The sequence below is a fragment of the Ochotona princeps genome, chromosome 9 (assembly GCF_030435755.1).
Source record: "Ochotona princeps isolate mOchPri1 chromosome 9, mOchPri1.hap1, whole genome shotgun sequence".
Classification (NCBI taxonomy): domain Eukaryota; kingdom Metazoa; phylum Chordata; class Mammalia; order Lagomorpha; family Ochotonidae; genus Ochotona; species Ochotona princeps.
In genome coordinates, this window is record NC_080840.1 from 10,850,413 (window position 1) to 10,875,092 (window position 24,680).

The 24,680-nt window shown below is 49.0% G+C and overlaps 1 long non-coding RNA gene across 5 annotated transcripts in view; it reads right to left on the reverse strand.

Annotated features, from left to right (window-relative positions):
* The window catches only part of LOC131481132 (uncharacterized), a 260,332-nt gene that overhangs the window by 184,016 nt on the left and 51,636 nt on the right, over positions 1-24,680 (reverse strand). For 4 of the 5 annotated variants that reach the window (XR_009246051.1, XR_009246053.1, XR_009246052.1 and 1 more), the window contains exon 3: positions 5,760-5,975. The exons of the other annotated variant lie outside the window; for it this stretch is intronic. This is a non-coding gene — a long non-coding RNA (uncharacterized LOC131481132). The remainder of the gene's footprint in view (positions 1-5,759; positions 5,976-24,680) is intronic. 5 annotated transcript variants of the gene reach the window in all.

Below are 24,680 nucleotides of genomic sequence, written 5' to 3' on the forward strand. Positions count from 1 at the left end.
CCCTGGAAGCACTGGCATTTCACAGGCAGAGAATCCTCGTTTACTCTTCACCATAAATAGATAGGAAAACCTGTGAGTTACAGACCTTATCAACTGATTTTAGAATGAGAAACCTGAAGCCCAGAAAGATCAAGCAACTTTTCCAAGATCACACAGCTAAAACACAAACTCACAAAAATAAGGGTTTAAATCAGCAATCTGGCTCCAAAGTCCCTAAAGTTCATCACTGTACCAGCTTCCATCAAGAACAACTACTGCTATCAAGATGTATTTCCACATTTTTTAAAACGCATGAGCCTACAACTACAGAGGTCGGAAGTCTGAGACAGATGTCACTGGGCTAAGACCAAAGCGAAGGCAGGTCTGTAGGCCTTTCCGGAGCTCTAAGCAAGAATCCATTTCCGGGATTTTCTGGCTTCCAGAGAGTGAGAACCGAGTGCCTTGGTTCACAGTTCTCTTCCCGTGCCATCACCTACAGAAGCACAGCTGCTGTCCCAGCTTTTTCTCTAACCCACTGCCTCTTTGTTCTACTTTTAAGGTGATTGCTTTGGGCTCACCTTGATGACGCAAGATTGTTTCCGTGTCTCAAAGCCCCCATTCAGCCTTCATTGCTTCTGCAAAACCCCTCTTGCCATGCAGTGACTATTCACAGGCTCTACATATTGAGATGCATTCATCTTTGGGAGATTATTCACTACCCTAGAAGGACATCCATCCCTGTACAGATGAGTACTGTGGTGCCGTGGGCGAAGCCACTGCTTAGGATCATCTCATCTTGGAATGAACAGTTTTGAGTCCTAGCTACACCATGCTTCTGACCCAGCTTCCTGTTAACGCACCTAGGAAGTGGAAGGTAGTCCAAGGACTCGGGTTCCTATCACCAACATGGGAGACCCAAATAGAGTTCCTGCCCCTAGCTTCAGCCTGGCCCAGGCCTGGCTGTTGTGGCCCTCTGGGGAGGATAGGTGGGTGACGGAAGAGCTGCCCCTTCCTCTTTTTGTTAATCTGCCTTTCAAACAATTAACATTTTTTAAAAATCTTCAGTAAGGAGCCACCTGTTCTCAATATGAAAATCACACTAACTTAACCCATCTACTACTACTACACACACACACACACACACACACCCATTTCACATACATAAGCATACACACACTGCAGTAGGCATTTAAAAAAGCACAAAGGAAGTCAAGCTATGTTTTCTTCTTAAAAACATACCCACACCTACTGCCCTGATAACATCTGTAAACGTGAAAACCATGCTTGGCACACAGGGTTCACGCCAGGACTGCTGTTCCCAGAGTCCACAGTGGCCTCTGATGAACCAGCACGGTGTAGGTCTGCAGCGCTGTGCCAGCTGCTGGACTACCTGCCTGGCTGTGCACTTTAGCCATGTCAGCTTGCAAGCAGCAGGTCTGGCTTTCCTGCCCTACTGATGGGACTCTTGAGGCTCAGTGCTTAGGAGGCAGTGTTGGTTTTTGCTTGCAGGTAGGGTCAGACTTCAAAGCTGTGTTCTTTCCACTCTGAGGCGTGCCTTGCTTATATGACACAGTGTTCCTACACAGGTCAGCTTCTAGCAATGATTTAGTGGCTCTCTCCTGGAGCAGTTTCTGAACAGTCACCAACGATAGACTCCAAAGAATGCTGCAAATCAAACAAGCTTCCAGGTACGAGAGGGACCGAAAGCAGGACATCCCGGACGGATAGAACACCTGCAGAAGGAAAACTCGGTACTCAGATCAGACACAGGTCTATACCACAGGGACTGCCAGATCTCATGTGGTCTCACGGGCTGAAGAGGCAAGACGGAGGTCAAGGAAACAAAACAGCTGAACACAAAAGACAAATCCTGGAACAGAGAAATCAAGACAAAAAGAAGCCAAAACATTCTATGTGCAAACACTTGCTAAATCTCCATGGGACCCCTAAGCCAAGCTTGCATGCAGCCCAGTTAAAGTCAAGGAAACCAAACATTTTCATTACTGCCCAAGCGCAAGGGAGACAGACCTTGAAGTTTGTTAGGTTAATTGCCTAACAAAACAAAAAAGCAGCATTCTTAGGAAGAACGAAACAGAACTCAGAGTCCCTACAAAGTCCATTCATTACGTCTACGATACAATTAAAATTACTCAATATAGTAAATAACTACAACAAACAGGAAATGTTCTCCAGTCCCAAGAAATATTATAATTATGGAGTGTGTCCCCAAGCTGACCCAGTTACTGGAATGAGCAAACAAGGGTTTAAAAGCAGTTGCTACGACTATACACAAAGACTTAAGGAAAATGTCTTCAGTGAATGCAAATACAGGAAACTTCAGAAAAACAGAAAAACTACTAAAAAGAGCCAAATAGAATTTCTAAAACTAAAGACGTCTGAAACAATTAATTGGATGCAATAAAATACTGGAGAAGAAAAGAAGATAGTGACCTTGAAGAGAGAGCAGAAATTATTTATTCTTTCTTTTAAAGATTTATTTATTTTTATTACGAAGTCAGATATACAGAGAGGAGAGACAGAGAGGAAGATCTTCTGTCCGATGTTTCACTCCCCAAGTGAGCGCAATGGCCGGTACTGCGCCGATACAAAGCCGGGAACCAGGAACCTCTTCCGGGTCTCCCACGCGGGTGCAGGGTCCCAAAACTTTGGGCCACCCTCGACTGCTTTCCCAGGCCACAAGCAGGGAGCTGGATGGGAAGCGGAGCTGCTGGGATTAGAACCGGCGCCCATATGGGATCCTGGCAGGTTCAAGGCGAGGACTTTAGCCACTAGGCCACTCCACCGGGCCCAGAAATTATTCTTAACAGGAAAATAAATGATGGAAAAGAGAAGGAAGGCTAAGTAACATTAGCAGACACCATCAAGACGTCTAACAGACGCTTAACTTAAGTCCCAAAGGGAAAGAAAAAAAGCATGGAGTATGCTCAATAGCTGAAGAAAAACCTGGTTCAAATCATCCTAGGTTAAATGGGAAACATTCATTTACAGAGGCAAGAATTTAGGCAAATTCTATGCAAGATAAACATAAAAAATGCTTACTAAGGTATACCACACTCCAACAACTAGAAACCAATGAAATTATGAAAGGAGCAGAAGACAGATAATCACAGGAGATCCAACGCTCACTAAACTACACAGGTGTCTTTCCCTTGCCCTGTTTAACTAACCCTGACCACTTTCAGCCCCATGAGAAAGAAGGACACTCCGGGAAGTTCAAGTATCCGGGTATCAGCTCTACAACAGAAGATCCAGGCCCCCAAGGCAATGGTTTGAGGAAGTCATCAGGTCATGAAAGCCAACAGATTAGCAGCTCCTCCAGGGAGTTCCTCCTAGAGCTCACTCCGCCACCACATGAGGACAAAGCCAGAGGTGCCCATCTATAGAACTGGAAATGGGCTTGGCAGGCTCCTGAACTCTGACAAAGAAGTTTCTGGTGTGTAAGACACCTGTAAACAGCTTCTTCTTGCAGGAGTCTGAATGAAGAAGTGAAACAATCAACAAAACAATCACCACGATGCCAGAGACATACTAAGAGCTTAGGGTTTGGGCTATGATTCTCACATCAGACAGAGGAGGTCCCCCACAAGTCAGTGGCAGTCACCCCAGGCCTGATCACACTGGCTCCTCACTCTGCAGTCTCACAAGCCACCAGCAGCAGCAGCCCAGCAGAGCCCTCTCCTGCATGGCAGAAATGCAAACCCAGCAGAAGCAGGGCTGCTCACTGCAGGAAGGAAGCTGTGACTTAGGGGACCAACCTCCAACAATGGCAGGGCAAGAATGGGAACAGTCTGTTAAACATCTACAAGGGCCTGCAGGCAAGTGTGAAGCCACATTTATTTTGTTGGGATCAGGTGTATTAAAGCTCTGTCACCTGAGGCAAGATTGTGACATGGCCTGTTGGGCATTACTGTGGGTAAGTGGTGGTCCCTGCATTAATGCTCACGTGAGAAGGGACTGTGCCACACCCTGCAGCTATGAGAAAACACCGTACACACACAGACTGGTGGGATCATCAAACCCTAACGTTTCTCTCTCAGACAGCATTTCCATTCTCTGCCGATTACTTGTTATAAAATTCCTTTCAAGGCATTTGCTCTTTCTGCTATGAAATGGCTAAAATAAAATAGACAGGCAATGGCAACCACTGGCTTTGATGAGGGCCTGGGAGTGACATGCGCTCTAGACAGATATTTCTGCAGCAGGACTGGGAAACCATTTTGCCATATCCACTAAACCCAAACGCATGCACACACATCCCCTAAGACCCAGCCTCACGCCTCAGCACAGATACCCAACACGGGCTAATAAAAGCATGGCTAAGGATGGCCCCAGCAGCCCTGTTCATAACAGACACGTGCCAGAAATTTCTAGGAGACCCATCAATAGAATTTTTAAAAATATGCCCACAATCAAATGAACAATAAGCTTGACTGAACAGTAAATGTAACACACACAGTTTGGGGCAAAAGAAGCCAGACACAAGGAGTGTGCTACAATGATTTTTTTTTTTAAGATTTATTTACTTGAAAGGCAGAAGTTACAAAGAGGCAGACACATAAGGCAGAAGTGAGAAGAGACTGTCCACCCACTGGGTAACTCCCCAAACTGTTATAACAGCCAGGGCTGCAGCAGGCTGAAGCCAGGAGCTTCATTCAGGTCTCCCACAAGGCCAGCAGGGACCTAAGCATGCGGGCCATGTTCCCAAGAGCTTTCCCACACACACTAGCAGGGAGCAAGAACAGAAGTGGAGCAGCAAGGACTTGAACTTCTGCCAACAAGGAATGCCAGTGCTGCAGGAAGCAGCCTTACCCACTAGGCTACAATGGTCCCCACAATGGTATTGATGTTCAGGACAGTCAGGTTATCCTGAAAGAGTGACCTGACACCAGGACCTGGCCATCACACAGATTCCATTGATGAATATCTGCCTAGATGCCAGTCTCCATATGACACATGCACTTTGCTTCATGCACATCGCCTGCCTAAACAGTCAGTTCCCCAGTCTGGAAGCTTCTCCTATGAAACTAAGTTTGCTGGAACACTGCAGAGGTAAGAGCAGTTCCCAGAGGTCTGGAAACAGGCAGCTTCCAGGTGTTCCAACTGTGCTGCCTTCTCGGGCCTCACTATTAAGCATTCTCACTGTCCTGAACCGGGTGACAAGAAGCCTTCAAGCAGCCAAACACACGGAGGTCTGGTGATGTTGAATCGTCCTGAAGAAAAATGGGGCCACAGCCTCCTCTTCAAGCTGAGTTTCTCTCCTCTCTGCCCTCTATAGTGGCAGGCTTAGATCTATCATTTCATTCTTGGTCCTTGGTATATGCGACAGCTGACCCTGAACATGACTATCTGATAGAAAAATGAAGAATGAGTAATCTCTATTTCCTCCCCAACATCAGAAGTACATCTTTGTTCATCCACTTCCCTTATACATGGGGCAGCAGACAGATGCTTTGAAGATGTAAAGATGTCCACGTTCTCTGATGTTGGCACAGGCTGGAAACCGGGTCAGGGTACACCAGCAACGGAAGGCGGGGTCTGGCACCAGCACTGGGACAGGGGCACAGCTTGTGGTGAGAGCTGAAGGCGAGTCTCCCCGTGCATGCGGGGAGGCCTGGTGCCCTCCCTCTGGGCCTCAAGGTCTCCTTCCCCCTACACGTGACTCTCCTGCAGAAGCATCACGGCGCTCATTTTCATGCGGCAACAGTCAGCACACACAGATGACACCTCTGCCAGCTGACCCAGGGGGCAGCAGCACTCACTACGGGAGATGAGGAAGTGGCCGCGTGCAGCGAGATCCAAGTCATTACCGCTCTCACCATCCCAGCTGGCCTGTGTCGTCTCTCAGATTTCTTCACAACTGATACCACAAACGGGGTGCCTCCTTGATCGGTCTCTGACGAGCAGGGAAGTGGCGATTCCGCTGGGTCAGTTCATGTTGTTTCTTTGTAGTACCATGAGAGCAGGTTTCAGCTCACCTGGGAAGATGAATCAAGGAGATCTAATCCTGCACTGACCTTCAGCTGTCCCCTGCTGCCATCCTCTACCTCTGCTTCATTTCATTTGCTCCCCACTGTGTGCTGAAACACAGATTCAACGACTTCAAATACCCAAACCTACCAACAATCTCATGACTCACATTGCTGGGGGAGCAACATGCCAGGTGTGAACCTCCAGCTGTGGTCATGGCCATGCGGTGCCCCTTCCCCTGCACTAGGTCACAGAGCCCTACTTACTGCAGAGCCCCTTGCTCAGAGTCACTCTTTACGAACTGGCACTTGAAAGACCCGGCCAAGTGCTGGGGAACTCAGTAGATGCTCAGGGGATGGCAGCTGGAACAAAGTAAATGATCACACCTGCATCTTAAGTGCTCACCATGTCAGGTACTGTGGACGGAGCCCAAAACCATGTCAACCTGAGACAGGGCGCTGTCAGAATCCCAGCCGAGATGCTCAGATACAGTCACAGCTCATGGATATACAGGTGCCACAGTGGCTGGCAGGAGTGGAGGAAGAAATGGAGTGACTAGGCTCCGTTTCAAAATGGGAAATGCCCCAGTACGCCAACGCAAGAAATCTTGCAAGTGATACAGCCTGATTTCTTCACTGAGCAGCTGAAAAGCAAGTCCCAAGGCAGTGGACTGGCATGGCCAAGGTCACCTAACAAGTCCTCCGGACACAGAGTGAAAAGAGACCTCAAGCCAAGTGGGTGAACAAATACTGGTAATGTGACCTAGGGGAGGAATGGCTCCTTTAATTGGTGGGAGCTGAAGTACAGTCAGCCCAAGGCTGCAGCAGAGGAAATCACAACCTGCTCCCAGTGCTCCTTCTGAGGACTCCAGCTGCATTAATTCACGGGATCTCCACCAATGTGCTCCGAGGGAAACTCACTAATAGCCCACCAAAATAATGCCCAAGGAATCTGGGAAATAGTGGAGGTTCTGTGCTAGAAGCTTGGTCCTTGGCATAGCAACGGCAAGCAGTGAACCTTTGGCAAAGTGACGAGGGCAGTCAGCAGCCTCATTGGGAGCAGCCTCTCCGTCCCTGGATTCATGGATGAACTGTCTCCAAAATGCTTCTGTCACAGAAGCAGCTCTCCGCACACTTGCCCTCTCTGCTGACGCCCTCTGCCAGGCTTTGATGCAGCAGGATGCCAGCACAAGCTGTAACACAATAAGCCTCCTTTACGTAGGAAAATGGCCCAGCCTCCGCCATTTTGTTATAGTAAGGGAAGACAGACCACAGCAGGGAAGGAGACAGAAGAGGAGCCCAGGCACTCTGCCCCTCTGCCATTATGCTTCACCACTAGCTTATCTTGCCTTAAAAAAATGTGCAACTGGGAACAGGAAGTTTGCAGAAGCAAGAGAAGGGGAGAATAGGAAGCTCCATTGCTGGAAGAAACAACTCCTAGAGCAACGCCAGAGGCAAAAGGGGAAAGGACAGACCCTCGGGGCAGTGGCAGCTAGGCTTAAAGTAAGCGGATGAAGGGAAATGGCATTTAGTAATAATTTCTAGTCACTGAAGAGGCCCCCTTTAACTCCCAATTTTAACCTCAGTAACCTACACAGTCCTACAAATAAATCTCACATCCCAAAGTTGTAAGGCTAACAAGAGTGTACTTGGACCAAGAACCACTGGAGCACAAGACCCCTCCAGGCATATCCCCACCACGTCTTTGCCTCACTTTCAGATCACCGGCACTCTAAGCACCCTGCCATGCTCCCCTCTCTCTCCCAGGGGCTTCCCAGACTTGCTGCTCAAAAATGAGCTTTCCACGGATCTCACACTGGCGTCATTTTACCAAAGAGGTTTTTGTTTTCTTTTTCATTTCTTCACCCATGCATTGGTTATTTACTGGCATGTTTTTTGACTCCATGGTGCTATAAATTTTTTTTTAACTTCATATCTGTTGTTGACTTGTTTCATGGCTTCTCATTTAAGGGAATGTATAGTGATGGCATAATAGACACTGTCATATCTAAATGTGAATATACAATGAAAACATGCATCTCTACTTCCAAATCAAGGATGGACTCTCAATAAAACTGTTAAACATGTCTAGAGAATAGGATGCTGGACTGTCTGACATGGTCTGTACCAGCAATGTTGGAGCACACTTAAGTAACAGACTGATGGACTTAAGACTGCTTATGAAGGACTGTACCATTATAATATATGGGGAAAACCAGTAGGAGGTAATTGGGGAGGGGATAGGGAAATCCCATACCCTATGGAATTGTACCATAAAATTCAAAATTTTTTAAAAATTTAAAAAAAGAGCTTTCTTCCATGCCACTCCATTAACATGAGCTCCTATCACCATTGTCTGTCTCCTCATGAACACCTGCATGAACTGGACTTCCGGGAGGTCATGCTGCTGATTTTAATTGGCACTGTGACTGGCATGGAAGCGGGGTTTCCCCTGAACCACACAGGTGGCTCTGCTAAGCGCACTGTGGCAGCCCACAGCACACACGTCCCTCCAGACTGGGTGCGGGGCCTGTGTTGCTTCCAACCTAGCAAGTCTAGTGGCTCCCACTCCCCTCATCCTCCCTCAGAAGGCAAATTCCACTGCTGGTCCCTACCACCTGTTCCTGTGAGTCCTAAAAGGCTCATGACCCTGACAGGGTAAGAAAAAGATCAAGAGGAAGGGAAAGGTCAAGGAAAAGGGAAGGGAGGTGAGGAAAACACCCCCTCCAAAAAAAGGTAGAAATACAAAAACCTGTGAGGCTGGTCCTGCAGAACAGAGCCTCAAGCTGAGGAAGCTGAGACTAGAGTTCCCTGGGAAGGAGAGGCACTGCTCACACACACACACACACACTCAGGTGCACACTCAGAAACACACATACACATGAACACACACACAGATCCATCATATTCATATTCACATCCAAACGTGCAGATGCACATACTGACACACAGATACACTCCCACAGATGTAGACACACCCAGATACACATCCACACACATACTGATACACGCTGTACATATATATATGCACACACATGTGCACACACATGCATGCACACACAACACATATACACCTATTCACACACGCACACATATGCTGCTTGGTGACATCCTAGTCACCCATTACCAGTCTTATGAATGACGCCTCAGTCTGTCTTTTGCCACTTGGTCTCAGCCAGTCCGAGAACCACCTGGGGTCTGTGGCACAGTGGACCACAGATTTCACGCAGCAATTTGACTCAGCATCCCTGGGATGGGACAGCTCAGCAGTGCCCTCTGAACTGTACGGAGAAATCCTGTTGCTAAGGGTGCACTGTTCAGGGAAGGCCTTTCACCTCAGCAGAAGGCCACACTGACAGAGAAAGAGATAACGGGCTGTTGCTGGAGTGTGCAGTGAGCACCTTCCTGAGTTGGAAACTCCTGAGACCCAAGGTCCCTCTCTAGCCCCTCATACCTGCACAGGCAGTCATTGAAGTAGCTTTGCACAAAGGAAGGCTGGACAGGGGCCGTGACTAAGAAAAGAACAGGAATGCATGCTCAACTGTGGTTTGGGAGGGAGGAAGGAAATGGCAAACAAAGAGAAGGAAAAGCAACTGTGGAATGTGGCTTAGTCACTGCAGTTGGCCAGATCACCTGTTAGCCTCCAGTCAGCCCCCTCTCGTGCCCATTTCACAGGCAAGCAAACAGAGGCTCAGAAAGGTGTCTGTCGGATATGGTCAGGACCCCCGCAGGCACTACAATCTGTGGATACGCAAGTCCCTGATGCACAAGATTTGCATTAGAACCTGTGCGTTTCCTCCTAATCAAATCACCTCCAGATTGCTCAGAATAGGCAACATAGCAAAGGGCTGTGCAGTGCCCGCCACACTGTACTGCTGAGCAAGTAACAGTCTGCATGCTGGGAAGAGGTATGGTCTTTGTTCTCAAATATTTCTATCTGTGGCTGGTTGCATGCTTGGATACGGAACCATGCACAGGTCCAGAGAATGAGCAACATGGAAGGTGAAGGGAAAAGGTGAGAGGTGGGAATGACAGACTCCCTCCATTCTTGCTGCCTAGCGCTGGGAACAGAAACCCAACCCAGCCAGTGAAAAAGGGCAGCTCACTACCGGGTAAGTTGGTAAAAGAATCAGAACCAAAATCCAGTACTTTGGGTTCTCCCCAAAACCACTCAGTCCAGGCAAGCAGGGACTCTCCCCTCATTCTTCCTCCTCTGCAAACATACAACCTTGTGCAAACATACACATTCAGGTAGGCACAGTGAGGGCAACAGCGCCTGCTCTGGCAGGCACTTCCCAGTCCATGAGGCACACACACACACACATTTGTAGGGCAATCGAAACTCCACTGTGCACAGAGCATGCCTAGGCCACAGTGCCAGGGCCACAGGAGGCCGAGACCCACTTTTCCTGCAGGCTGCAGAGGCAGCCACCTGGACACAGAGGAAGGGAACCCAGGTGGTGGGAAGGATGAAGTCCTTCATCGGAAAGAACAGGGCGACATGCACATCTCGGTGTGTCACCACGCTGCCACCCACTTCATTTGTCATGGCCTAAGGGTGCACCAACAGCTAACATCCAGGGAACAATTTCTCGCTCAGAACCGCTGAACACCAAGAGCTCCAGAATGGCTCAATCTCTCGACATCCCTATTACACAGGTACCAGCTCCACAACACCACTCCACAGGGTGACAGTAAGATGAACTGGGACTGTGGTCCCTACTGTCCCAGTTCCCAAACTCATTTTCAGCTCTAGCCACCTCTACACTGCCCACATTGCACAGGGACCTGTGCAACTTTTTAATGAGCTTTTTACTAATCCTACAAAGCTCACCCTCCCCTGAGCAGACTTACCCAGTCTTCTCAGTATCCCCATTGCTGTGCCCTCCTGGTGCCCCCACAGCACAAAGATACCGTCTGTTTTAAATTCCCTAAGCCACCACTCATCTGATCCACTCACTCTGTCACAAAACATGCAGAACTGAGAGGGTACCAGAGCACACAGAGCCTCTTTCTCTATCTCCCAAGCCCTGAGCTTTCTCCATGACAAAGCTGTGAGCAACCTGAGGACAGAAACCATATGCTGAATTCTATGCTTCCCAGAATTCAACACTGTAGCTGCTTGGCAGCCAGTAGGTAATTAGCGTCCATGCAAATTCTCCTGTGTGTGTGTTAGGACACGTGCCTGGCCAGAAGGGTAGAGGTCATTCATAAAGAAGAGGTGACAAGAGATTTCACAGGAGAAGTGGGGAGTACTTAATGGCCGACTCACAGAGGCAGTAGCAGAGGCCTCCAGGAAGCGGTCTCTGTGCAAGTGCAGGCTCTGCAACTTCAGGAACCAAAGGCGACCCTTACGCTCCCTACAAATCCAGTGCTTGAGGACAATCAACTGCCTTACGAAAGCAGTGCACCATTCGCACAGAACCTACACATACCCTCTCAATGACTTTACAAGAATTCTAGCGATAGGTATAGGTGTTGTGCTGCAGCGGGTTAAGTCCCTACCCAGGACATCCATGTGGCATGCCAGAGTGATGGTTCCAGTCCAATCTGCTTCCCATCCAGCTTCCCACTAATGTGCCTAGGACGTAACCTGGGAGAGTCAGGTGGAGTTTCTGCCACCTAGCTGCAACTTGGTCTAGCCCGAGCTGATGCCAGGCACTTGGGGAATAAGCCCAGGCCATGCAAGTGCTCCCTCTCTGCTTCTTTCTCAAAAATAAATTCAGAAAAAGATCGTTTTTAAAGATCTTTAGATTAATTGTAATCTATATATAATATATAATGCATAAATGTTAATTTATAAGGTATTAATGTTACATTAATGTTAATGTTCAAGGAGCAATGGAATTAAAAGTCTGAACATATTAAGTACAGATTTTTTTCCCCAACCATTCTGAATCTGGAGCTGCTGAACCTATGGACACGACACTCACAGACAGAAGGTAAACTCGGTCTCTTGCCTTCACCTGTGCACCAAAAGCAGCATTTGGCATTTTAAGACAACTTCCTCCTTGGAAATAAACAGCTACCCTTACTTCAGGAGTTGCTGAGAGGACAAAATGAGAATCCATATACGCTGCATGGCAGGTGCCTCCCAGGGAAAGTCCCTGTGTGTACAAGTGACAGCTGCCAGCCACAGTGATCTCTCGGCAGTCAAGAACAAGCATGAGAGACAAGCACATTCCCTGCGTTTCCTGACATGGAAAAGGGTCTCCTTTCTCCTGGTTTTCCAAGTAAACTGAAGACAAGTGTTATCTTCCTGCTCCTAATTCAAGGTGCCCAGGAAAGTGGAGGTCCAGCACCCAACAGACAAGCAAGAGGAAGGGAAGTCAGGTGTGCCCCTAGGGAATCTTTCGACATCTCTAAGGAGTGCGACATTAGGTCTAAGCCAGCCAACCTTTCCCTAAATCCTTGGCTGCACCTGCTCAGAGGCCAGAAGCAACCCAGTCTGAAGACACCACAGGTGCTCCAGGGTGCACACCTGCTGCTCCTTGTCCTCAGCAAATCCAGGCACAGCAGCCAAGGCGGCCGATGGTAGTGAGTGAGAGGAAGGGAGCATGTGAGAGTCCCATGCAAGTTCACATTTGAAAAACTGAATCTGAAAATTTCCACATTGATGATTTTACAGGTGGGACCTTGGGGGAGGAAGGGTCTTTAGGATTAGAGTCACAAGGGCAACCCCTCGTGAAGGCATCCGTGATCTGATAACGAGAGACCTGAGCCAGTGTATTTGCTCAGTCTTCAGTCTGCACCATCCTCCACACTGTGTTGCAGCAAGAAGGCCCTCACCCAGTTGCTGAAAACCATTTTCTTGCACTTACCAGAGCCCTGCACCGAACAAGTGTCTACTTTTACAAATAACCTGTTCTGAGTTTCAGGTATTTGCTTATAGCAAAAAATACAGAGAACACACCTCCAGTTCTAATCTCCACAAAGGAAAAGCTCACCGGTGCTAAACTGCCAGCCTTCATCACACTTTTGAGGTATCAACAGCAGGCAGTTACATGTGCTTAGGCCAACACGTGGCACTACACGACAACCATGGTGCACAACACCCCTGCACAGCCCTCCCGGTACGCCCTGGAGGAGCTCGGAAGCTGGCCCTAAGCTGCACTTGCAGGCACTGCGTCTTTCTGCTTTGCTCTCTCAGTCCTTTTTCTCCTTGCAGAAGGTAGGGTACAGCTACTCCACTCGCTTACAGGGTCATCTGGGACAATTCAGCGTGGCAGGGATCAATGCAGCACATCCTGCTCTCCATTTCCTGCCCTCCTCAGTCGCTGCAGAAAGGGAAAGGGAACAGGAAGACAGAGGGAGATATGATTGTGGTAGTTACAGAGTTAATCAGAAACATGGCATATTTAACAACACTACTCATTTTCTGGCAAACAATACAAACCATCAGGGCTCACATTCTCAGGGTACGTGCTGGGCTCCACGTGCATCATCACATTGAATCATCCCCACCACCCAGACGTCTCTGCACTCTGCAGGGGAGGCCACACAGGCCCACAGACAGCCAGCTACCTCCCGGAGATCCTGTAAGCGGGAGCAAGCGCTTCCTCCAGCCAATGAGGATGTTTGTCTAGACTGTTCAAGAGCCTCCGGAGATTTGGCCAGGGAATGCGGAATGAAATGACTAGTTCCACTGCATACTTCATGTTTTCTTCATTCAACAAATATTTACAGAGCACCCATATGTGAAGGGGAGGGGTGCTGCTCTTCTCTCCAGCTCCACTTCCGACCCCAAACAGAACATAATTCTGACTGGTTGTTGTCTCAGTTTGCTGAGGGCTGCTACGGATTAGATGGTAAACAATCACACAAATCTTTTCTCTCTCCATTCTGGAGGCCAGAAGCTGAGACTCGAGGTGCCAGTGAGCTGCTCCCCCCTGGAAACTCTAAGGAGAAGCCCTGGTCTGTCTCTGCTACCTTCCTGGGGTTCTCTGCAGCCCGTGGCACTCCTTGGCTGGCAGTTGCATCATTCCCACCAGGGCTCCCACTACTTCCTTATTTGAAAGTCAAAGAGAGAAAGCTCTTCTATCTGCTCATGCACAACAGCAAATCCTTGGTCACCTCCTGTTGCTTTCCCCAGGCCATGAGCAGGGGGCTCGATAAGTACGGCAGCCACGACATGAACCAGTGCCCACAAGGGAAGATGGCATTGCAGGATGTGGCTTAACTCGCTATGCCACAATGCTGGCCTTTAGGTCCCTGTGGCTGCAACGGCCTCTAACCTGTGTCTGTCTCAAGGACACCAGTCACGGTGCTTGGGATCCACAATAACCTGATACAGCCTTAACTACATCTGCAAAGACCCGATATTCAAATAAGAGCAGGCTCTGAGACTCCAGTAGAAAATAACTAAGGTTGGGGAGGGGACATTATTCAACGCAGTACAGATGTCATTCTGTGTCATTCTGTGATAGATACATTCTGTAAATGACAAAAGCTCTCAAATTTGCAGATAACAATGCAATACAATCCTTAAGATAATAGATCGACAGAAAAAAATTCAACAGAAAACAACATTACTTAACATGTGTCCCTCTACTAGTATTTGTCAAACACCACAAAGTTTTAATACTAAATGAGACTGAAATAAGTAATATCTGATAGCATTACCACGATTTTGCTACTTAATGAGAATGCCAACTTCATGATTTACTAATGAGTAACTAACCACATGACACGCAACCCGCAAGCCTGTGGACTCACTTATTGGTATCCATTCCTGCACCTGGAGCCCGGCTCATCTCAGAAATCAACTTGGTTCAAATCTGCACATTGCAAATCTCAACTAGAGAAAGGATTTCTGAATATCAACCTGTGTGTGAAGAACACACCGTTGACCCTGGTAAGCTCAGGGGAATTTTAAGTCATTCTAAAGGTTTCTGCAAAGCCTTCAAAAGTAAAGAAATGGCAATAAAAAGATAAATTTGTTAAGAGGAAGGAGGAAAAGAGTGTAAAATCAGATATACAAGGCCATTAGAAACCACACACATATACACACACACACAAACCCTAAGGGAAGGCACTGTGGGACAATGGGTAAGCCAGGACATTTGAGACACCTGCAGGCAAATCAGAGCCAGTTTATGTACTAGCTACTCCACTTTCAATTTGGGTTCCATCCACAGGAATTGCCACAGGATTTAATTAAAATTTATGACTCAGAACAGTTTGTCTATAATTATATGTAATTACTTTTAAGCAAAATATTTTTAAAACATTATTTTTTAAATACAAGGGAATGGGCCCAGTGTGGTGGCCTAGCAGTTAAAGCCCTCGACTTCAATGTGCCAGGATCCCTTATGGGCGCCGGTTCTAATCCCAGCAGCCCTGTTTCCCATCCAGTCAAGGACGGCCCAAAGCTTGGGACCCTGAACCCGCATGGGAGACCCAGAAGAGCTCCTGGCTCTTGGCTCTGGATCAGCACAGCTCCAGCCATTGCATTCACTTGGATAGCGAATTATTGGACAGAAGATCTTCCTCTCTCTTTCCTTCTCTCAATATATATCTGACTTTGCAATAAAAGTAAATAAATCTTTCCAAAAAAAAAATTTCAAGGGAAGAGCCCAACACAGTAGCCTATTGGCTAAAGTCCTTGTCTTATTTGTGCCAAGATCCCATATGGGCGCCGGTTCGCACCCTGGCTGCTCCACTTCTCTTCCAGTTCCTTTCTGTGGCCTGGCAAAGGAGTCAAGAATGGCCCAAGGTCTTGGGACCCTGCACTCACATGGGAAACCTGGAAGAAGCTCCTGGCTCCTGGATTCGGATCAACTCAGCTTCAGGTGTTGCAGCCTCTTGGGAAGTGAACCAGCAGATGGAAGATCTTTCTGTCTCTCCTTCTCTCTGTCAACCTTACTTTCTAATAAAAATAAATCTTAAAAAAAGTCCAAAGGAAAGGTACAAGTGGATAAGAACAAAGATGACAATAGGGACACAAACCAGTATCCTGGGGACCTTGTGCTGCCCTCTTTTCCTTTGTCAGGTGCACTGGCCACCCGACGCAATTCAGCAGGAACTATACAGTGTTTCCTTAGGGGATGCTGTGTGGATGACCTTGGGCCTCTAGAAAGTTTACAAAGAGATGTTCCCAAGGGCAACACCTCAGAACATCTTAGCCTTGGGTCTTAGATCTGCGTGGTCCCCTCTGGGCCAATATAGCCCACCACTTCTGCATGAAAAAGAGATTGTATAGTCCACAAAGTTCATTTTTCACCTGGAACCAAGGCCAGCCCAGAAGACATTAGCATCTCAATAGTCCAGCTTTTGACAGGGGTGGAAATGAGGATAGTAAGCTCCGGTCAGCAAGCCCAGGGACAAAGGAGCGCCAGCCAGGTGCTGGAAGCAGCAGGCATAGTCCTGGCAGCCTGGCTCATTGCTGTTCCAGCCAGGGTCGGTACAGCCAACCCCAGGATGCTGCTGCAGAGCAGTGCTCACGAGCAGGTCAGAGACAACACCCATCCTCTCCAAATCCCACCTTGCACCCCTCTACCTTGGGGAAGACGGAACAGGTCTCAGGACAGAGAAGCCAGAAGGTCAAGTATGCACACGGAGGCTTGGCCTCCTCCTCCTCTTCCACAGCAAGGGGCCCTCCCCCTTGATCCTGCCTGACAGCCTGACCTTGGCTGAGATAAACACAGCATCATGGCTATTCCTTGTATTCTGTGGGAGTAGAGCCAAAGGATGTCACAGGCACCTGTGCAGGACTGAGAACGGCATCTGAAGCCAGCGAAAGCAACACCTAAGGCAAAGACCCTTGGAAAAGTCTCACCCTGTAGGCGAGCTACTTAGGCCCAACTGAAAATAACAGGGCCAACGCAGTAGCCTAGGGGCTAAAGTCCTCTCCTTGCATGCGCCGGGATCCCACATGGGTGCCAGGTCATATCCCCGAGGCCCTATCCAGCTCCCTGTTTGTGGCCCTGTTTGTGGCAGTGGAGGACGGCCCAAAGCTTTGGGACCCTGCACCCACATGGGAGACCTGGAAGAGGTTCCTGGCTCAGTTCCAGCCATTGTGTCCACTTGGGGAGTGAATCATCAGATGGAACATCTTCCTCTCTGTCCCTCCTCTTCCTCTGTCCCTCCTCCTCTTTGCGTATCTGACTTTCAAAAAAAAATAAATCTTTAAAAAAATATGTAACAGAGAAACATTCTGGCTGGGGTAATACGCAACAAAGCACTTCATGCCATTCTGCATAATAAATCGAAGCCCTGTATGCACACACACATACATGCAGACACAAGCACACACAAGTGTGCATACACATGCATACAGCAATAGTGCAACTTCCTCATAGGTTCCATCTGCTTTCCTCGCAAATAGCACCAGGCAGCCAGCAGGTGTGCTGCACATGTACAAGGCCAGGGAAGCAGAGACAATGTCCTGGGTTGTATGAGCCTCTGCAGACAAGGATAAAGATACAGCACAGGCCAGTTCTGGCCCCTTCCAAGAAGGCCTACACTCAATCCAATGAGCCTCCAATACAAGAAAAGGTCTATGGCTGTTTCAGACTCCTGTTCCCTGTGCTTCGTGGGACCCACCATCCCGTGCTGGCCCAGCCCACTCCTGGGAGTTTCTCCATTCATTCCCTGTTCATGCTTTCATTCTTTTTTTTTAAGATTTATTAATTTTATTACAAAGTCAGATATACAGAGACGAGGAGAGACAGAGAGGAAGATCTTCCGTCCGATGATTCACTCCCCAAGTGAGCCGCAACGGCCGGTGCGCACCGATCCAAAGCCAGGAGCCAGGAACCAGGAACCTCTTCCGGGCCTCCCACGCGGGTGCAGGGTCCCAATGCATTGGGCCATCCTCGACTGCTTTCCCAGGCCACAAGCAGGGAGCTGGATGGGAAGTGGAGCTGCCGGGATCAGAACTGGCGCCCATATGGGATCCCGGGGCGTTCAAGGTGAGGACTTTAGCCACTAGGCCACGCCGCCGGGTCCCATGCTTTCATTCTTACACCCTTACCAGAAGCTGAATGTGAGCACATTCGGAGAGCAACCATGAAGGACAGTAGAAAGCTCCAGTTCCCATGCTCTCTCAGGTACAACAAAGATCTTGCTCAGGGTTGGGCCACCCACCCAGCCCCACTGCTGCCCTGATTTCTGTGTGGGGTGGTGAGCAGCGCAAAGGCAGAAGAGGCCAGGGTGAGGCAGGGACCACATGATCTATATGGGCCACTCAGACAGCTTAGATCACCTAAGACCTGCACAGAGAAGGTCAAGAAAGTTCTGAGCCCTGCACTATGATAAAGCTTATCACTTGAGCTAAGTTTCCCCAGCTGTTAAAAGAAATCTGAACTCTAGCACACCAACACCTGAACCTGAGGACTGTCCAGTGAGGGAGGAAGGGGTGGGAGGGCTCCAACCTCTCCTGCATCTGCTCATTAGCTTTGCAGGCTCCCCAAGGGAAGGCTGGGCTGCCAGAGCACGAGCAATGGGCACTGGGCTCTGACGCAGGGATTTATCTTGTGCATCTAGAACACTGCCTAACAAGCCATCACTGCCCCAGTCACCCATGATCACACCCAAATCAGGGCTTCCTGCCAGGGTCACACCCAAGAGGTATTTTTCCCATGACGACCTTCAGCTCCTACCCTTGTACACACTGGACACCAAGGGGACCACAAACGTCTGCTACATTGCACCCCTCCCCTTGACAGCTGGTGGCTTCAGTCCTTGCAAGTTAACTACCATACAGTTCAGGAAGGGAAAGGCCAAACCAGGCATCCCTAGTGTGCACCGGACTTGCACCCTCCCTCGAGCCTCAGGGAGCTCCCCATGTCCTTGCCTTCACCTTTCAGTAGCTACTCACATTCCTGCACTCAGGGTCCTTTCCCATACCTGAACAACCAGCAACATCCCTTGTCACACAGCTTGCTTTATCCCCCAGTATCAGCCTCCCTGATTTTTTTTAAAGGCCTAATAGCAGAATCCAACATAATCTTGCCATTTCAAGCCAGCTCTCACATTATCTGCAAACTCAATGTCCCACAGTATGGCTTAACAGTCACAAATTCCAAACATAAAAATAAGAACGCTTTTCATTCAGGGACACTATTCTGTATACACACCCCGTGTTGGTGCCAGGTATTAGCTTGCTGTTCAGTGTTGTGAAACCCTCACTGGTACCTTCCTTCTCCACAACAAGCCAGGCCCACCCTGAACTCAACAACGAAGGATGCCCAATTCCAACCACTCCCCTTCACATCTTCATCCAAACTGGGTGTACAGTCCAACACCCACTTCAAGAACAAGAACACAGTGGCAGGTCCAGGAAGACTCAATTCTATGTAATAGACATGGAACTAGAAACTGACCTGAAGGCTTGAATGCTCCTCACCAACCCTACATGCATCCCAGGACTCAATGGGTCCCTGGCTTGGACACTGAGCCTTGTAGTAGGTCCCTTCCAGTTCAGGGGCAACCTCTCCACCTATGTTTGCTGTACGGGTAGCAAATGTCTTCATTTCTCTGTCTTTGGTTCTCACTAACTCTTCTGAAATCTATCCAATGGTAGAGATGTTCCACCATATTTAACAAGTCAATTGTGAAAAGAAAAGAGAAGGGGAATTTAAAAATTTTAAAGTAAAAATAAAATAAAAAGAAGGGAAAGGGAGGGGAGGGGCGGGGAGGTAGAGATCACCATCCATTGAACACCGCAAGCGAAGTGGAACCTCTACAATGTAAAAGCAAGGCCCCAGACGCATGCTCTTCCTGCTAACCCCAGGTGTACAGCACAATGGCCAGGAACAGATCTATAGGCACTGACTCTAAAACCCTGAGAGCAGGCTTCTTTCATCCCACTATACGAACACGAGGCTGAAGGTCCAGGAATTCACCAAAACTCAGGCAACAGGGGACAGTAACAGGCAGGTTCTCTCCCTTCCACTTCCGCCATGCCTGCCCACCCAGGATCCAAACCTTCAAACCCACACAGATTCCCTGAGAGCCCTTGCAAACTTTCACTTTCATCCTTCCCTCACCTGCTACTGCTCCAGTTAGTGGAACTATCTGGCCTGGAACGATGAAGCCAGAGCTCCCAGTTGGTTCCATGCCTCGCTTCTTTTTCCTCTTCCATGGCAGATGCAGGGAAGCCACTCTGGGTACAAAGTGTGTAATGGCAAAGCACAGGCTCCAGGGCCGTCATAGAGCACTCACCCAGAAGCCAGACCCAACCTCCCCTCTTCATCTTCCTCCATCTCCACAGGATCAAAGTAACACAGCTCCTGTCACCCTAGCAACCTGTACTCCACCTACCCAAACACTACAGGTTCCTGAGAATCCAGAAGCCAGTCCAAGCTGGGCAGCCTCAACCAAGTGACTTCCTTCTCTGGCCTGACACCCCAAGGCAGCACCGCACCAGGGGCTGCAGTTTCACTGAGATCCTTGTGAAGCTAAAGTTCTGATCATGCTGGCAAGGGGTCAGCAGGGAACTTGACAAATGCTCCTGCAAGCTGCAGCTGCTACTTTGAAGAAGCCTGCCCCTATCCTGGCAAAAACGGAGGTGCATTTTTGCTGCCACTTGTAAGAAAAGACAGGGAAGCAGGAGTGTTTGTTTGTTTTGGTTTGGTTTTTTGTTGTTGTTTGCTTTTGTTTTTTTTTTTTTACCAAATGCCACTCACCTGAGAACATTTTAAACGGCCAACTGCCCAGATTACCGGGGCAGGTCCGTGCATTCACTTGCAAAGCGTGGTTCTGCACCCACAATCAGATGCAGAATTAATGCAGAATTGTAAAGAACTGCCCCCCCTTAGAAACAGAGGCCTCAGTTCCTGGGCTAGCTTGCCTAACAAAAGACACTATGGGATTCCCCCTTCCTACCCTCCTACAAAATTCACAAGGTAATCAAGACAGGGTCTACAAATCAATGAGAGAAAAATCGCTAGCACCCCAAAGGAAATGACCTGTTTACAAAACACAAACAGGTAATAAACAGGAGAGGCTGTCAACCACAAGGTAGTCAAAAGAAAAGCATTTCTCCAACAAGATAAGGAGTGGCTGTGTTAGGATAGCTGCCTATCATGTTTGTTACATGAAATTCAACACACCACCTGTGATAGGCTGCCTTGGCAACCCAGGACTGCAGAGTGGCCATTGCAGCCGAGAAGACATGACACAAGGAAGCCAGACTCACAAACTCCTGAAGCCCTGGGATGTGTGGCTCTGCCCGGAAGCAATCAGAGATGCATGGAAAGGTTGTTGTGTTACAACAAGCAAAAGCAAAAGGAAAGTAGAACTGATGCGGCTGCTGGAACAGCAGCGGCAGTGCCAGCAAGTGGGGAGCCCCTTCTCTGCCAGACCCTCTCTTGCTCACGGCAACCCCCTGAATGAAGAGTTCTCATGATCCCGAGTTCACAAACCAAGTGTAGAGCCCCTTACCTCTACATGGCCATGATGGAAAATAGCTGAGCTACTCAAGACAGGTGTTCAAATTATGAAAAACACTGAAAACTCTTTTGAATATGACTTGAAACAGGTGAAAAGTGAAGATCATTGAAGTCCTCGCCTTGAACGTGCTGGGATCCCATATGGGCGCCGGTTCTAATCCTGGCAGGCCAGCTTCCCATCCAGTTCCCTGCTTGTGGCCTGAGAAAGTAGTCAAGGGCAGCCCAAAACCTTAGGACTCTGAACCCGCGCGGGAGACCCGGAAGAGTTCCTGGATCCTGGCTTCAGATTGGCACAGCTCCAGCCATTGCAGTCACTTGGGGAGTCAATTATTGGATAGAAGATCTTCCCCTCTGCCTCTCCTCCTCTCTCTATATATATATCTGACTTTGCAATAAAAATAAATAAGTCTTTTTTTAAAAAAAAAGTAGTTATCTCCAAGGATCAGGACCACGCACGGCCTGTTGTTTCTGCTTTACGCCCACATATGTAGTCTGTTTCTATAGTCATTCCCAGAGGAAAAACGTACTTACCTCCGAGTGTCCCTAATCTTGTCAGTGAGTTGGGGAATGACAGACCTGCAAGGACAAAGGCAGCGCCAGGCTGCCACGGCCTGCCCTACATCACACCTTGGGGGCACGTGGTTCTGACAGCAGCTGTGTCCTAGCCAGCCCCAGGACCAGAATTATGGACAAAGGCATGAGTGTAAGAACAGCAAAGGAAATAAGCTGATAGCTTCCAAAATGCACAATGCATGGGTCCCTGGGATGACAAAGCCACTGAGGTTTAACAAACATCTGCAGGGGTCCAGCCTGAACCCCGGTAATCCCTCAGTTTCCTTAACACATCTGAAGGGCCTCCATGTCCAGCCTGCCTCCTCATCCACTTCCAGAGGCCTGAGGAACCAGTTCACCCTTCCAAGACTCAATTCAAGCACTGTTCCAGCAAATTCTTCCACAGGCCACCCACATTAAACCCTAATCCCTCCCCTCCTTGCTCCTAAAAGCAGAGAACCCTCCAGACTGTGCTGTACTGACTCATACCAGAAAGTGAACTGCGTCAGAGCAGGGATGTTATCGGCCCTTACCCACCTGTGCATCTACAGAGTAAGGCAAATGCCCAAGGGACAGTGGTGGAGGCTGGAGGGAAGGTAGGCAGGGTGACAAGACAGCCGGAAGCAAGACTTGGTTAGCTCTAGGGCCGGGTCGAGGCACAGCACACAGTATACCTGGTTAGCTGTAAGGCTCGGGACATGGTAGACCTGGTAAGGATGTGTCGAGGCTCGGGACATGGACCTGTTTCTGTTTTTAATGTTTTCTCTTTTATTTATGTATTTATTTTATTTGAAAGGCACAGCCATAGAGACAGACGGAGACACAGAAAGTGGTCTTCCATTTGCTCCCCAAGTGGCTACAATGGCTGGGGCAGGCCAGGTGGAAGACAGGAGCCAGGAGCTTTCTCCAGGTTTCCCATATGAGAACAGGGATCCAAGCACATTAGCAGGGATTTGTATCAGAAGTGAGCAGCCAGGACTCCAATCAGCACCCCCACAGGATTCTGGCGCTGCCGGCAGCAGCTTAATGTGCTAGACCCGTAACACCAACCCCAAACCAAGGATTTTGAATTAAAAGGGAGGGAAAGCCCTAGAAGCATCTTGAAAGAAGTTCTTTCCCTTTTCTCCCATGAGGCAAATCACAGAAACAAGAATTCCTCTTCCCACAGGCATATCCAAGAAACTAAAAACCTCTCAAAAGCCATAAAACCTAGAAACATTCCTCTCGCTTCCCCACATCTTGGTGTATATTGCCTGGCCACAAGGAAATTCTCTGAACTAACAGTCTGATAGTAGGTCAAGAGACTCCTACTCCAGAAGGAATCCTGTTCCTTTACCGGAGAGGAAGGAAAGCTGCAGAGAGATACACCAAGGAGAACACAGGCAGACACATTTTGCTGGATCCCTCTCCCCAGACTGTTACCAGTAGACCATAGAGTTTGTGCCAACATACTTGCACATGGCTGCCCATTCTCTTTTAACATAAAAACAGAGTTCTCCCTGGGCTGCTGTCTTCTGCAGGCTTCTATGGCATGTAAAAGTCTGATTCAGAATACTGCTTACAGCTCATCTCTTCTCAACCTGTCCATTCTTACAGGAGTGTTGGCCATGCCACTTACGAGGGGTGAGGAAAGATATCGCCCCTTCCCACCCTGAGAGGGTGACGCTGCAAGAACGGACAGCTGCAAGGATGGCTGGGTGGAAGGAGGAAGAAGGAACTGTGAAAGGAACATGGAAGTAGAGACGGAAAGCAGCAAGCAGCCCAGGTCATCAAGAAGGGCGAAGGCTCCCAGGAGAGCAAGGGGGACGAAGGCTGGCTGTCACACCACAGGGACATCTCAACGTGTTCATCTTAACTGTGCGTTACCAACAGCCTTTCTGAACATGCTTCAATATGAAGGACATCCTGTGAGGACTCCCCTCATCCTCGAGAAGGTCACACAGCAGCAGGGAACAAAACGGTCATCTGGACAAGGGACCGACTCAGGCGACAGGGGGGTCACAAGGCCCGGCTCCCTTCTCTACAGAACAGCAGGCATCTGACTGGCACACCTCTCCACAGCACCCCCTCTGCTACCGAGTCCCTGGAAATCTCCAGTCTGGGATTCTCAACCATCTCACTTCCTTCTATAGGGACCTTCAGGGTTGCAGCAGAAGCTGGAAACGGAGCAGCCTCTTCCCAGTCGCATACCGCACCCCAGCGCTCAAAATCGGGAACCAACTCTGCCAGGAGGAGCTCTGCTTCCCGTACTCCCACATCCACCACCACCCAAACCGGCTCCTCTCCTCCTCCTCCGTCTCACTGTGGAGCCAGTCCCAGCAGCTCCAGGGAGTAGCCCTGCCCAGATCTGCACACATGTGCCCTGAAGCCGCAGGGGAGCCCCCAGTACCCAACACTGCTGGCAGCTGCCAGCCAGTCCCGGGGCTTGGGGTAACAGAGTTGTTCACATGGATTTCTGTCACGAAAGAGCTTGTGCAGCAGCATTATTCCTAGGACTCACCACACCCAAACAACACAAGATTCAGGCATGAGCATGACGCACCTAAGGAAGGTAGAGAAAGCTGGCTCCCCTCAGGACATGTGACTCAGCCACTCAACTTGTACCAACAGAGAAACAAATGATAGCTGAGGGCCTCCTAGGTACAAACCAGTTCTCTCAGTCAACTGTCTCTGACCTAGATAGTAACAGCCCCACTTTGCAGACACAGAAACTGACACCAGCACAGGTTAAGCAAATAGCATGTAACCCCGGGTGACTCTTACGGCC